The sequence below is a fragment of the Mustela putorius genome, unplaced genomic scaffold (genome assembly GCF_011764305.1).
Source record: "Mustela putorius furo isolate JIRA1106 unplaced genomic scaffold, ASM1176430v1.1 tig00000174_pilon_pilon_pilon, whole genome shotgun sequence".
Taxonomy (NCBI): Eukaryota; Metazoa; Chordata; class Mammalia; order Carnivora; family Mustelidae; genus Mustela; species Mustela putorius.
In genome coordinates this window covers 571,782-586,955 of record NW_025421304.1, presented here as the reverse complement: position 1 = coordinate 586,955, position 15,174 = coordinate 571,782, and the positions used below count along the sequence as shown (strand labels likewise).

The following is a 15,174-nucleotide window of genomic DNA, read 5'->3' as shown; positions in this document are numbered from 1 at the left end:
CTATAATAAGAGATGAGGAAGGATACTATATCATACTCAAAGGGTCTGTCCAACAAGAAGGCCTAACATATTTAAATATCTATGCCCCTAACATGGGAGCAGCCAACTATATAAACCAATTAATAAAAAAATCAAAGAAATACATCGACAATAATGCAATAATAGTAGGGGACTTTAACACTCCCCTCACTGAAATGGACAGATCATCTAAGCAAAAGGTCAACAAGGAAATAAAGGCTTTAAATGACACACTGGACCAGACGGACATCACAGATATATTCAGAACATTCCATCCCAAAGCAACAGAGTATACATTCTTCTCGTGCACATGGAACATTCTCCAGAATAGACCACATCCTGGGTCATAAATCAGGTCTCAACTGGTATCAAAAGATTGGGATCATTCCCTGCATATTTTCAGACCACAATGCTCTGAAGCTAGAACTCAGTCACAAGAGGAAATTTGGAAAGAACCCAAATACATGGAGACTAAAAAGCATCCTTCTAAAGAATGAATGGGTCAACCAGGAAATTAAAGAATTGAAAAAAATCATGGAAACAAATGATAATGAAAACACAACAGTTCAAAAAATGTGGGACACAACAAAGGCAGTCCTGAGAGGAAAATATATAGTGGTACAAGCCTTTCTCAAGAAACAAGAAAGGTCTCAAATACACAACCTAACCCTACACCTACAGGAGCTGGAGAAAGAACAACAAAGAAAGCCTAAACCCAGCAGGAGAAGAGAAATCATAAATATCAGAGCAGAAATAAATGAAATAGAAACTAAAAAAACAATAGAACAAATCAACGAAACTAGGAGCTGGTTCTTTGAAAAAAATTAGTAAGATTGACAAACCCCTGGACAGACTTATCAAAAAGAAAAGAGAAAAGACCCAAATAAATAAAATCATGAATGAAAGAGGAGAGTTCACAACCAACACCAAAGAAACACAAACAAGTATAAGAACATACTATGAGCAACTCTATGCCAACAAATTCGACAATCTGGAAGAAATTCATACATTTCTAGAGACATATAAACTACCACAACTGAACCAGGAAGAAATAGAAAACCTGAACAGACCCATAACCAGTAAGGAGATTGAAACAGTCATCAAAAATCTCCAAACAAAAGTCCAGGGCCAGATGGCTTCCCAGGGGAATTCTACCAAACATTTAAAGAAGACTTAATTCCTATTCTCCTGAAACTGTTCCAAAAAATAGAAATGGAAGGAAAGCTTCCAAAGTCATTTTATGAGGCTAGCAACACCTTGATCCCAAAACCAGGCAAAGACCCCATCAAAAAAGAGAATTACAGACCAATATCCCTGATGAACACAGATACGAAAATTCCCACCAAAATACTGGCCAATAGGATCCAACAGTACATTAAAAGGATTATTCACCACCACCAAGTGGGATTTATTCCAGGGCTGCAAGGTTGGTTCAACATCCGCAAAACAATCAATGTGATACAATACATTAAAAAAAGAAAGAACCAGAACCATATGATACTCTCAATAGATGCTGAAAAAGCATTTGACAAAGTGCAGCATCCCTTCCTGATCAAAACTCTTCAAAGTGTAGGGATAGAGGGCACATACCTCAATATTATCAAAGCCATTTATGAAAAACCCACCGCAAATATCATTCTCAATGGAGAAAAACTGAAAGCTTTTCCGCTACGGTCAGGAACATGGCAAGGATGTCCGTTATCACCACTGCTGTTCAACATGGTACTAGAAGTCCTACCCTCAGCAATCAGACAACAAAAAGAAATTAAAGGCATCCAAATCGGCAAAGAAGAAGTCAAACTATCACTCTTTGTAGATGATATGATACTGTATGTGGAAAACCGAAAAGGCTCCACTCCAGAACTGCTAGAACTTGTACAGGAATTCAGTAAAGTGTCAGGATATAAAGTGAATGCACAGAAATCAGTTGCATTTATTTATACTAAAAACAAGACAGAAGAAAGAGAAATTAAGGAGTCAGTCCCATTTACAATTGTGCCCCAAACCAGAAGATACCTAGGAATAAACCTAACCAAAGAGGTAAAGAATCTATACTCAGAAAACTATAAAGTTCTCATGAAAGAAATTGAGGAAGACACAAAGAAATGGAAAAATGTTCCATGCTCATGGATTGGAAGAACAAATATTGTGAAAATGTCTATTCTACCTAAAGCAATCTACACATTTAATGCAATCCCTATCAAAATCCCATCCATTTATTTATTTATTTATTCATTCATTCATTCATTCATTTATTTGACAAAGAGAGATCACAAGTAGGCAGAGAGGCAGGCAGAGAGAGAGAGAGGAAGAAGCAGGCAGAGAACACAGGCAGCAACCTCTTTGACCTCAACCACAGCAACTTCTTCCTAGGAACATCGCCAAAAACAACAGAAGAAAGGGCAAAAATGAACTACTGGGATTTCATCAAGATCAAAATCTTTTGCACAGCAAAGGAAACAGTGAACAAAACCAAAAGACAACTGACAGAATGGGAGAAGATATTTGCAAATCACATATCAGATAAAGGGCTAGTATCCAAAATCTATAAAGAACTTACCAGGGGTGCCTAGGTGGCTCAGTGGCTTAAAGCCTCTGCCTTCGGCTCAGGTCATGATCCCAGGGTCCTGGGATCGAGCCCCGCATCGGGCTCTCTGCTCAGCGGGGAGCCTGCTTCCTCCTATCTCTCTGCCTGCCTCTCTGCCTATTTGTGATCTCAGTCTGTCAAATAAATAAAATCTTTAAAAAAAAATGTTTAAAAAAAAAAACCAGAACTTACCAAACTCAACACCCAAAGAACAAATAATCCAATCAAGAAATGGGCAGAGGACATGAACAGATATTTCTGCAAAGAAGACATCCAGATGGACAACAGACACATGAAAAAATGATCCACATCACTCGGCATCAGGGAAATACAAATCAAAACCACAATGAGATACCACATCACACCAGACAGAATGGCTAAAATTAACAAGTCAAGAAATGACAGATGCTGGCGAGGATGCGGAGGGAGGGGAACCCTCCTGCACTGTTGGTGGGAATGCAAGCTTGTGCAACCACTCTGGAAAACAGGGCGGAGGTTCCTCAAAAAACTGAAAATAGATCTACCCTAAGACCCAGCGATTGCACTACTGGGTATATATCCTAAAGATACAAATGTGGTGCTCCAAAGGGGCACGTGCACCTGAATATTTATAGTAGCAATGTCCACAATAGCCAAACTAGGGAAAGAACCTAGATGTCCAACAACAGATGAATGGATAAAGAAGATGTGGTATATATACACAATGGAATACTATGCAGCCATCAAAAGAAATGAAATCTTGCCATTTGCGACGACGTGGATGGAACTAGAGAATATTATGCTTAGCGAAATAAGCCAATCGGAGAATGACAACTATCATATGATCTCCCTGATATGAGGAAGTGGAGATGCAATGTGGGGGGGGGTTGGGGGTAGGAAAAGAAAAAATGAAAGAAGATGGGATTGGGAGGAAGACAAACCATAAAAGACTCAATCTCAAAAAACAGACTGAGGGTTGCTGGGGGGAGGGGGGATGGGAGAGGGTGGTGGGGATATGGACATTGGGGAGGGTGTGTGCTATGATGAGTTCTGTGAAATGTGTAAACCTGGCGATTCACAGACCTGTACCCCTGGGGATAAAAATACGTTATATGTTTATTTAAAAAATAAATAAATTTTAAAATTAAAAAAAAAAAACGGAACAGAACTTGAAGATCTGGAAAATCCTCAACCTATCCTTATTGCCAAAAAGTGAAAATGTGTGTTCTGGAAAGAAGACCAAGAGTGTGGCTCAACAATTAGAGAGATTACTAATGGCTTTCATCAGGCAATTCAGTTGAAGTCAGGAATAGAGATGGGATTACACCAGCGGACACACTACCAGTTGGGTAGAAAATGGAATGGGATGAAGGAAATTTGCTGGATTTCTGAGATTCTACAGGACAAGGCAATAGAGCCATCTGGCTTTGAATATATATATTAAAGAAAAAAAATGAGGTTCCAGTTCAGGATGGTAACCTTACATTTACAACTACAATAAATAAATTTCCTTTGAAATAGACTCAAAATATAGCTAAGTGACCCCACACATTGGGTGAAAAACAAAGAACCCACACTGGACCAAGTAGGAGAGCTGCGACACAATCTCACCATAAACCTCACCAAACACACAAACCACACACAAACCAAACACAGCAACCAAAATAAGGAGGGAACCTATAACTCTAAGCTTCTTCCTAAGGAGCAAAGGATTTTATTTTATTTTTTATAAAGATTTTATTTATTTCAGAGAGAGAGCACAAGCATAGACAGCGGCAGAGGGAGAAGGAGAAGTAGATTCCCCACTGAGCAGGGAGCCCGAAGCTGGGGCTCAATCCCAGAACCCTAAGATCATGACTGGAGCCAAAGGCAGACATGTAACTGACTGAGCCACCCAAGCACCCCAAGCAAAGGATTGTAACCCCACATCTGGAACACCAACTTTTCTTTTTTTAAAAGATTTTATTTATTTATTTGAGAGAGAGAGAGAGAATGAGAGAGAGAGAGAGACAGAGGATGAGAAGGGGAGAGTCAGAGAAGCAGTCTCCCCACTGAGCAAGGAGCCCGATGTGGGACTCAATCCTGGAATTCCAGGACCATGATCTGAGCCAAAGGCAGTCATTTAACCAACTGAGCCACTCAGGTGCCCCTGGAACACCAACTTTTAAGACCTACACCTAAGAGCCAAGACCCCAAAAGTTTTGAAACCAACCAAGCTTTTGTCCATGAGACTCCTGAGGCTCTAACAAACAGTTCTTCAAGGGCTTGGTCAGATGTACCATTTACCCTCACAGAGCCCAACACAAAGGCAGATGATTGAACTGCAACCATTCTTTCCGTGAAAGAAAACTGTTTATCTTAAAGCTTTAGCCTGTGGGGCAGGTTATTTTACCCATGTTTAGGGGCCTACATTACTCTCCAAATGTCAGTAAAACCTCTTGCTCAACGAGACCTCAACAGTTATTTCGTATGGTACTTTCTTGAGGCACTGACAATGACTAGAACATTCCCACCACCAGGCCAGAAAAACCCTGACAGCAACTGGAATGTCTAGAACATACCTCACTCATACCCTTCCCTGGCCATGACCACTTACCAACCCCCACGCATAATCATGATCTGCTCTCTTGCACATACCCTCCCAATCTCACCTTATAAAAATCGAGGTGTCAATCTTGCAGGCAGTTTGATTGCTGAGGCCTGAACCCGCCACCTGCCCCAGCTGCTGGCACTCCAACAAAATTTCTCCCTTTCTCTTTGCCAAACCCTCATCTCTAGAGTTATTGGCTGCTCTTGCAATGACTTTATCCAAGTTTGTTCAGCAACAGTGTTGGCAAACCCAGCCAGGAGTTATGCTGGGATTGGTCCCTCCCCTTCGGAATTCTCCAGGATGGAGCAGTTAGCCACAGCAGTGCACCAAGACTTACCATTCATTTCCTGAATCAGTGGCTGTGACAGATCGTTCAGTAACACAAAGACTGTGAAGCCCAGCAGGTACCATCTTCATACTGTTCCCTCTGCCTTGATTAGGGTCTCTGCAGTCTCCTGGAAAGGAGCCTGGGCACACCCAAGTCCCAGTTTCTGTGGGTGCCACCAGGGAATACCAGGGCTCTGGTGGCCAATGAGGCTTACATCCAGGGGTCCCAGAACTGTAACAAATAGAGAAAGAGATCTTAAGGAGCTATCCCCCAACCAGGACACATCCAGATAGGCAACAGACTACACCTCCCAGACTTTCTGTGAAAGAGGCCTAACAGCTGATCTTCATAGCTGTGACCCAAAGGCCAGGCTTCTGATTAAATACACACCTAGGCACCAATCCTCTCCAGAGATCAGGAAGGCTGGTAGGTGTCAGCTCCATGCTCTCCCTCTGCTCCACCCCAGGTCAGCACTGTCTACAGGAAAGAAGCTAGTGAACATATCTGGCACCTTGGCTTTCATGGCTGCTTCCTCTATCACCTGCCTCTGATGGCCTGGAGGGCTTGTGTTCAAGGGTTCAACAGTATAGCAGCAAACAAAGAAACAGTTCTTAACTAACCATCCCCCAGGGCTCAGTGCAGAAAGAGCAGACAGAATTACCCATCTCTGGGCGCCTGGGTGGCTCAATGGGTTAAGCTCAGGTCATGATCTCAGGGTCCTGGGATTGAGTCCTGCATGGGGCTCTCTGCTCAGCAGGGAGCCTGCTTCCCCCTCTCTCACTGCCTGCTACTCTGCCTACTTGTGATCTCTCTCAAATAAATAAATATAACCTTAAAAAAAAATACCCATCTCCCAGTCTTCTCCTGAAAGAGTAATATTTGCATACTTTAAAAGCTACTGCCTGAAGGTCTGGTTTCCAATCTTCCACTTTGGATCTCTGATGAGTGTTGGCACACCCTTAACTACTGGGAGTGAATCTGGTAACCAAAGATTTAACAGGGCAGATGATCAGAGCTAGGTCTCTTTTATCCAAATCGGCTTGTTCTCAGCATGCTCTCTGCCACCATGTTTTTATAAGAGAACATTCTTGCCTGATACCATGATAAATAAGTGTTGATTTAGTTGTTTTGCAGAGACTCAATTAATCTTCAAGAAGCCAGACAGAACTGGTGAGAACCACTCACCTCTGAACACAACAAAATGAAATTAAACTTCCTCTATTTCATTTTATTTTTTTTTAAAGATTTCATTTATTTATTTGACAGAGATCACAAGTAGGTAGAGAGGCAGGCAGAGGCGGGGGGGGGTGGGGCGCTGGGGAAGCAGCCTCCCTGCTGGCAGAGATCCTGATGTGGGGCTCAATCCCAAGACCCTGATATCATGACCTGAGCTGAAGGTAGAGGCTTTACCCACTTAGCCACCCAGGCACCCCTCATTTTCTACTTAGTAGCTGACTTTGAGTCACATAACTCCTCTACCATTTACCCAGACCCCTTTCCACTGCCTTAAAAATCCTCAACTCTCCCGGGCACATGGGTGGCTCAGTCAATTAAGCATTAAATCTTGATTTTGGCTCAGGTCATGATCTCAGGGTCATGAGATTGGGCCCCATGTCAGGCTCCATGCTCAGTGTGGAGTCGCTAGGGATTCTCTTTCTCCTTCTCCCTCTACCCCTCGCCCCCCACTCACTCTATCTTTCTCTAAAATAATAAAATCTTTTTAAAAAAATCCTTGACTCTCTCCCTTCCAGGAGTCAGATTTAAGGCTTGCTCTCCTGTTTCTTCATTTGACTTCCTCTTTTATAAACCCTTTCCTTACTGTACACTCCATATCTAACCGATTGTCTTTTGCTGTGCATTGGGCAGACGAATTTGGGTTCAGTTACAGGAGCCACTAAGAACAAAGTAAGCTACTTGGATAATAACAAAAATTTGAGACAACTAAGAGCTAGGGTATGGTTGAACAATGTTTCATGTCACAAGAGACTTAATTCAGATGTAAGGACACACACAGACTGAAAATGAAGGGATAGAAGAAGTATTCCATGCAAATGAAACCAAGAGAAAGCTGAAGTAGTGGTATTTACATCAGACAAAATAGACTTTAAGACAAAGAAATAAGAGACAAAAAGGTCATGTAACAAACAATAAAAAGGTCAGTTCAACAAGAGAATATAACATTTGTAAATATTTATACACCCAAAATAGAACACATAAATATACACAGCAAACATCAGCAGACCTAAAGGGAGAAATAGACATCAATCAGTAATAGTAGGGGTATTATACCCCTACTATTTCATCAATGGATAGATCATTCAGACAAAAAATCAATAAGGAAAAATGGGCCTTAAATGAAATGTGAACAGAAAGAACTTGTGAAACATCAGAGATAAAGCAGATGGCATGGTATGACGTGCCATTGTAGGTACTTCATAAGTGTGAATTCCTCCAACCGTTCCCCCACAAAAACCACCAAGTAAAAAATAGTATCTATGTGCAGATATTTGTTTTATAATATATTTTAAAATACTTTTTGCCATAAATACAATTTAAATACAAGTTAATTTCTGGAGAATTCTGGTTCATCACTGTGAACATAATCTAATATTTTTCCTAATGACTTTTAAAAAAATTCTTCTGTGATTATGGACTCTGAAAAACAATCTGAGGGGTTTGAAGGGGCGGGGGGGTGGGAGGTTGGGGTACCAGGTGGTGGGTATTATAGAGGGCATGGATTGCATGGAGCACTGGGTGTGGTGAAAAAATAATGAATACTGTTATGCTGAAAATAAATAAATTTAATTAAAAAAAAAAACTCTGTAATCTGGTTCAGGGTCCAAGTCCCTACTCCGTTGTGTCGGGTATACTTGGGCCCAAGCTTAAGCTTGTCAAATAAACCCTCGTGTGATTGAAAAAAAAAAATCTTCTGTGATTGATTTCAAAAAATAGGAAAAAAATTTAAATATCTACCTATGTCAAGAGAATGAGAAGGGGTGCCTGGGTGGCTTAGGTCATGGTCTCAGGGTCTCTGCCTACTTGTGATCTCTCTGTCAAATAAATAAAATCAGATCACAAGTAGTTAGAGAGGCAGGCAAAGAGAGAGTAAGAAGCAGGCTCCCTGCTGAGCAGAGAGCCGGATGTGAGGCTTGAGCCCAGGACCCTGAAATCACCACCTGAGCTGAAGGCAGAGGCTTTAACCCACTGAGCCACCCAGGCACCCAATAAATAAAATCTTTAAAAAAAAAAGAGAGAGAATGAGAAAACAAGCTATAGACTATGAGAAAATATTTGCAAAAGATATAACTGATAAAGGAGTTATCCAAAATATACAAAGACCTCTTAAAACTCAACAACCTGATTTAAAAATGGACAAAAGATATGAACAGACACCTCACCATAAAAGACATATAGACGATAAATAAGCATATGAAAAGATGCTCCACACCATATGTCTTGGGGGAAATGAAATTTAAACAAAATACCACCACACACCTATTAAAATGGCCAAAATCCAGAACACTAACAAATGCTGAAGAGGATGTAGAACAGGATCTCCTACACATTAATGGTGGTAATGCAAAACGGTACAGCCATTTGTAAGTTTGGCAGTTTCTTACAAAACCAAACATACTCTTAACAATTCACAATCCTTGGTATTTATCCAAATGAGCTGAAAACTTATGTCCACACAAAATTCTGTACACAGATATTAACAACAGCTTTATTCACAACTGCCAAAACTTAGGAATAGCCAAGATGTAATTTAGTAGGTAAATGAATAAACAGGTACATCCAGACAACAGAATATCATTCAGCACTAAAAAGAAAGATACTGTCAAGCCATGAACAGACCTGCAGGAAGCTTAAATGCATATTATTAAGTGAAAGAAGCCAATCTTAAAAGGCTACATGCAGTATAATTTCAACCATATGACACTGTGGAACAAACAAAACCATGGAGACATTAGAAAGATCAATGGTTGCCAGGGGTTGGGGGTGGGGGAGGGATGAGTAGGTGGAGCACAGAGGACTTTTAGGTCAGTGAAAATACTCCACATGATACTGTAATAATGGATACATGTCACTATACACTTGTCCAAAACCTGTACCACTGTAAGACACAAAGAGTGAACTCTAAAGTAAACTGCAGACTTTGGGTAATATGATGTGGCAATGTAGGTTCATCCACTCTGGTGGATGATGTTGATAATGGGGGAAGTTGCGCATGTGTGGGGGCAGGGGGCATATAGGAAGTCTCTGTACCTTCCTCTTAATTATGTTATGTACCTAAAACTATTATAAAAAGTGAAGACTTTTTTTTAATGTACCTAGGATTTTTAAAATGTTTTGTGAAAGTTTTCAAATATACAAAGGAAAGCAATGAACAAGCATATAATCATCACCTATATTTAATGACTGTTCATATTTAGTGAGTACCATATTTGATTTATGTATATTGCTGAACTACTTTAAATCAGATATGATGACATATAGCTCTAAATAGTTCGGGTTACATCTCTAATGAATGGCACCTCACAAAATGACACCACACTTAACAAAATTAACATAAGTCCTTAACATCATTTAATATCAAGTCTGTGTTCAACTGGAATTGTGAATAATTAAATATGATTTTAGCTATGCTTTCACTGTAGGATGCCAATTTAGGGCAAGATTAAAGGCGTTCTTAACACTTTGGGGGGTTTTATGGACTGAATGTTTGTCTTTCCAAAATTCACTTGTTGAAATTTAATGCCCAATATGACAGTATTTGGAGGTGGGGGCTTTGGGAGGCAATCATGCCATGAGGGTAAAGCAATTATGCCTTATGAATGTCACTGATTGGGCGCCTGGGTGGCTCAGTGGGTTAAGCCGCTGCCTTCGGCTCAGGTCATGATCTCAGGGTCCTGGGATCGAGTCCCGCATCAGGCTCTCTGCTCAGCAGGGAGCCTGCTTCCTCCTCTCTCTGTCTGCCTGCCTCTCTGCCTACTTGTGATCTCTCTATCAAATAAATAAATAAAATCTTAAAAAAAAATGAATGTCACTGGTACTTTTATAAGACAACAAACAGACCAGAGCACTCTCTTTGGGCTATGTGAGGATAAAGAAGGTGCCAGTCTGCAGCCTGTAAAGAGGGTCCTTACCAGAACCCAACCATGCTAGCACCCTGAATCTGGCTTTCAGACTTCCCTAAGTCACCCACTTTATGGTATTTTGTTACAGCAGTCTGAGCTAAGACAGGAGTTATATATCTCTTTTGGAATCTAATCGTGTTCCCTAGAAAAACAGCTAGGCCTCAATATGCAACGCTGTACAGACAACTCACTGTGCATACACTGAGTTCATGAACCTCTAGGAACCCATCCAGGGAGTTCCCAAACTTCAGGTTAAGGAAATCAGCTCCTTACTTGCAACTTGTAACTGTCCATTGGGCCACACCACACCCTGATGGAAAGTGTGCTGTAAAGACTGACCTAGAATCCCAGACTGCTCAACTTTAAACCAGACCCTTCAGGAATAACAGTAAACCTTGTGCTTCATCTCCCCTCAGTTCTCTGACCGAATTCCTATCCTGCTGACCCATATCTCTGCTAAAGGCCTCAATCACAAACCTTTTAAATTCCTCCTGATGCAGATGCCCCCTATCAGGTATCAGGATCTCCCTTCTGTTGGGGCCCATTCCATGTTAAACCCCTAGGGCCTGCCTGGGCCTGCTTAGCCAGAGTGACTCCATGTTGCCTAGATAGCCATTTCGTTGCCTAGGTAGCCATTATGTTGTTATGTTGCCTAGGTAGCCATTTTGTTATTTAATAAATGCCTCAGCAGTTAGTGATATCAGTTCCGGGTCACAGTCGCTAAAACACACACCTAAAATAAGGCCAGACAGGTAAAAGACATCCAATCAGCCAAAGCCACATACGTAGAGGTCTGCGGTTGTGCCCTATAAAAACTAGCCTGTAAGACCAATGGGAGTCGCTCTCTTCAGAGGCGGCCCTGGCAGGTCAGTCTGACTTCTAATGCTTGGCATAGAATAAGGCTTTGCATAACTTTCACTTTGTCTCAGTCTCGTTCCTTTGATAACGGACCCAACACCTTCTGGTCTTAAAAACTGCTATGTATGATGCAGGCAATGTTACTGTATTTCATCAAGTTGAATATACCATTGGTTAAAAAAAAAAAAAAAAGACATCCCAATTTCAGAAATGTTAAGATGCAAATGAACATGTCAGTCTTAGAACCTTACAGATTGATAAAATGGTTGGTAAACAGCTCCTACACCAACCATCCGCCAAGTAAAGAATGGAGAGAGACCAAGGAGGAAAGAGTGGGAAGTGGTGGGTGCCCAGGTGGCTCAGTCATTAAGCCTCTGCCTTTGGCTCAGGTCATGCTCCCAGGGTCCTGGAACTGAGCCCGAGATCAGGTCCCGGGGGAAAGCCTGCTTCTCCCTCTCGCACTTACCCAGCTTATGTTCCCTCTCTTGCCCTGTCAAATAAATATAAAAAATATTTATAAATATAAAAGCATTTCTTTAACCCTCCTGCCCCTTACTCAGTTCTCGCAGTAGGAAGAACTTAAGACCAAATGCCAGAGAGCCTGTTAGGACAGCAAACTTTAAACAAAATACTGAGCTTAAGTCATGAAAAACAAGATGGTGTTTGAGGAAAGACGGAAGACAGCAATTCACCTGGGCCAAGACTTCAAGGCTTAAGTGGTGCAAACTTCCCTCCGCTCCATAGGTTAGTAGTACAGAGTTCTATGGTCTGGAGGAAGAAAAACGAGACAGAAGACTTGCAGCTTCCAAACACACATGATTTGAAACTCATTCTTGCTTCTCTGGCCATGACACAAGATTCTTTAGTCCCCGCAAAAACTCCAAAAGGCGGGGGTTCAGTCCCTCAGACACCAAAGAGAGCCTACATCCCTGGTCAAAATGGCTGTATTTTCCCACAGAACTTGCCTTGGGCTCTAGGAGTTTGAGTTCACGGCTTTCTCTCCTGAACAAGGGGTGAGAGCACAGCGCCGCACCACCTGGGAGGGCGCCGGGAGAGAAGCAACGCGGATAACTCTCCCAGAAACCCGACAGAAACACTAATCAGCCGCCCACCCCTCCCACCTTAAGAAAGGCCCGGCGCTGACGTTGCCACGTGCGTCACAAAACCCAATCGGGCCCCAGTGGCCTCTGGGAAATGTGGGGGCGGGGAATGGCTGGAGCCTATCCGGCTTGAAGGACTCTGGGACTCCTCCTTCAGGAGGGCGAAGCAGGTGCTCCCAGTTATCTAACCGGCGCAGGTGGCGGGCAGAGTCGGCCCTAGGGCCAAATTCCCTCCACCTCCGGTTCCCCCCGCCGAGCTAGGGTTGGGACCTCAAGTGTTTTTGCACCGGAGAAGGAGTACTGAGGGGGTGGGGGGGAAGTGGTGGTGGTGGATGAAGGGCACCGAAATCAGAAGCGGAAAGGAATAAGCTCCAAAGTGTTTAAGAGGAGCATTTCTATGGACCCCTCCCTACCCGCGCAGCCCGGAGGTGCCTTTGTCTGGAAGCCCTGGCTGGGGGGTGGGGAGCTACTCCCAGGAGAGAGCCGCTCTAGGGATGCTCGTCCAAAGGTACCAGTGAGCCAAAGAGCTTGCAGGTCACGTTAATTTTGGCAGCCCTTTGCCTTATAACCTAGCTCAGAGGCATGGAGGTAACCTTTGGGAAACTCGGTTTTCCTGGTATCATTATGCCTCTCAGACCAGGCAGAACAGGATAAAGTTTTGTAAGAGCTGCAGAAACAGCAATGAAAAAAGTATCTGTCTCGGAGGAAGCAAAACTCCTGTCTCCCAGCTAGAAAAGCAGCAGTCGAGGAAACACTAGGCCAGGGCAAGCCACGATGCAGATACAGTTTTTCATGGATGCTGAGCTCCTGGTTGTGGGTGGGAGCATCCTGGAGACCTCCAGCAGCGAAGCTCACTAGGCTTTACCTAACCAGGTGTTACCCGAAGCAAGGCAATGGCTTCCTATGGCCGACACCCACTATATGCCCAACTTTTCTGCAAGAATTGGAAGTAGCCAGTCTATATCTTGGGACCAGAATAAGCTACATACCTGGATGGGTAGGAGAGAAAGGATTTCCTCCTCGATGACATTGAGGAGAAGGGGCTAGCAAAAGGGACAAAGAAGAAGAGGTATAAGTCATGGTGATTTCCAACCTTCATCATGGCACAAACAGAAAATGGTAACATTGGTATGGCACACTGGGCTTGTATAAGTTAGGGTGTAGATTAAGCTGATATAATAAAGACCTGAAAACGCAGTGATCTAAATATATATTTATTTCTCCCTCAAATGAGTCTAGGTAGGAGCAGTCCAAGACTGGTGGGGTAGCTCTGCTTTCCTGAACAAGTAATTTCCATCTTTGGGGAAAAGGGGAGATGTTAAAATTCTCATGATCTCCCAGCCAGTAAAGCAGGCACAAAAATGATAATCATCCCTATTTCTTTCATCTCATTGGCCAAATAAATTGGACTTGATAAAAATTAATAACTTTTGTGCATTAAAGGACATTATCAAGAAAATGAAAAGATAACCTACAGAATGGGAGAAAATCTTTGCAAATTTTGTATACAATAGGGTCTGGTATACAATGTATATAAAGAACTCTTTAAGACCCAACAACAAAAAGATAAACAGCCCAGTTAAAATTTGGGCAAAGACTTGAATAGAAATTTCTCCACAAAAGATAGACAAATGGCCAACAAATATAGGAAAAGATATTTAACATCATCAGTCATTAGGAAAATGCAAATCAAAACCACATGAGGTACCACTTCACATCTATTCAGATGGCTTAATTTAAAAAAGAAATGTAAGCATTAGTGAGGGTGTGGAGAAGCTGGAAACCTTGTACAGTGCTGCTGGGAATCTAAAAAGCTTCAGCCATGTAGAAAATAGTTGGCAGTTCCTCAAAAAGTTAAGCACAGGGGCGCCTGGGTGGCTCAGTGGGTTAAGCCACTGCCTTCGGCTCAGGTCATGATCTCAGGGTCCTGGGATCGAGTCCCGCATCGGGCTCTCTGCTCAGCAGGCAGCCTGCTTCCCTCTCTCTCTCTCTCTGCCTGCCTCTCCATCTACTTGTGATCTCTCTCTATCAAATAAATAAATAAATAATCTTAAAAAAAAAAAGTTAAGCACAAAATAATCATATGATTCAATAATTTTCCTAGCATATGCCCCCAAAGAACTGAAAAGAAGTGTATGCATGTTCTAAATAGCACCATTCACAATGGCCTAAAAGTGTAACTATCCCAAATCTCCACCAACATACTAACAGATAAACAAAATGTGGTATTTACATACAGTGGAATATTATTCAACCATAAAAAGGAATGAAGTACAGATAATGCTTACATGAGTGTACCTGCAAGCCATTACACTAAAGAAACCAGATACAAAAAATCATATAATGTATGGTTCCATCTATATGGAATATCCAAAATAGATAAATCAATAGAGACAGGATGAAGTTTAGTGGTTGACAGGCTATGAAGGGAGAGGAGAATGGGGAGAAACTGCTGAATGTGTAAGGAATTTCTTTGGAATGATGAAAATGTTTTGGACCTAGAGAGAAATGGTGGTTGCACAACACTGTGAATGTAGAAAATGCTGCCAAATGTTTACTTAAAATTGGCTAGTTTC

At 42.1% G+C, this 15,174-nt stretch overlaps 1 long non-coding RNA gene across 1 annotated transcript in view; it reads right to left on the bottom strand.

Moving 5' to 3' along the window:
• Positions 1 to 13,642, bottom strand: part of LOC123391028 — a 62,848-nt gene extending 49,206 nt beyond the window's left edge. The window contains exons 1-3 of the long non-coding RNA XR_006605669.1: positions 13,588 to 13,642; positions 12,191 to 12,266; positions 5,512 to 5,733 (exon numbers count right to left, since the gene is read on the bottom strand). This is a non-coding gene — a long non-coding RNA (uncharacterized LOC123391028). The remainder of the gene's footprint in view (positions 1 to 5,511; positions 5,734 to 12,190; positions 12,267 to 13,587) is intronic.
• Between the last annotated feature and the right edge of the window lie 1,532 nt (positions 13,643 to 15,174).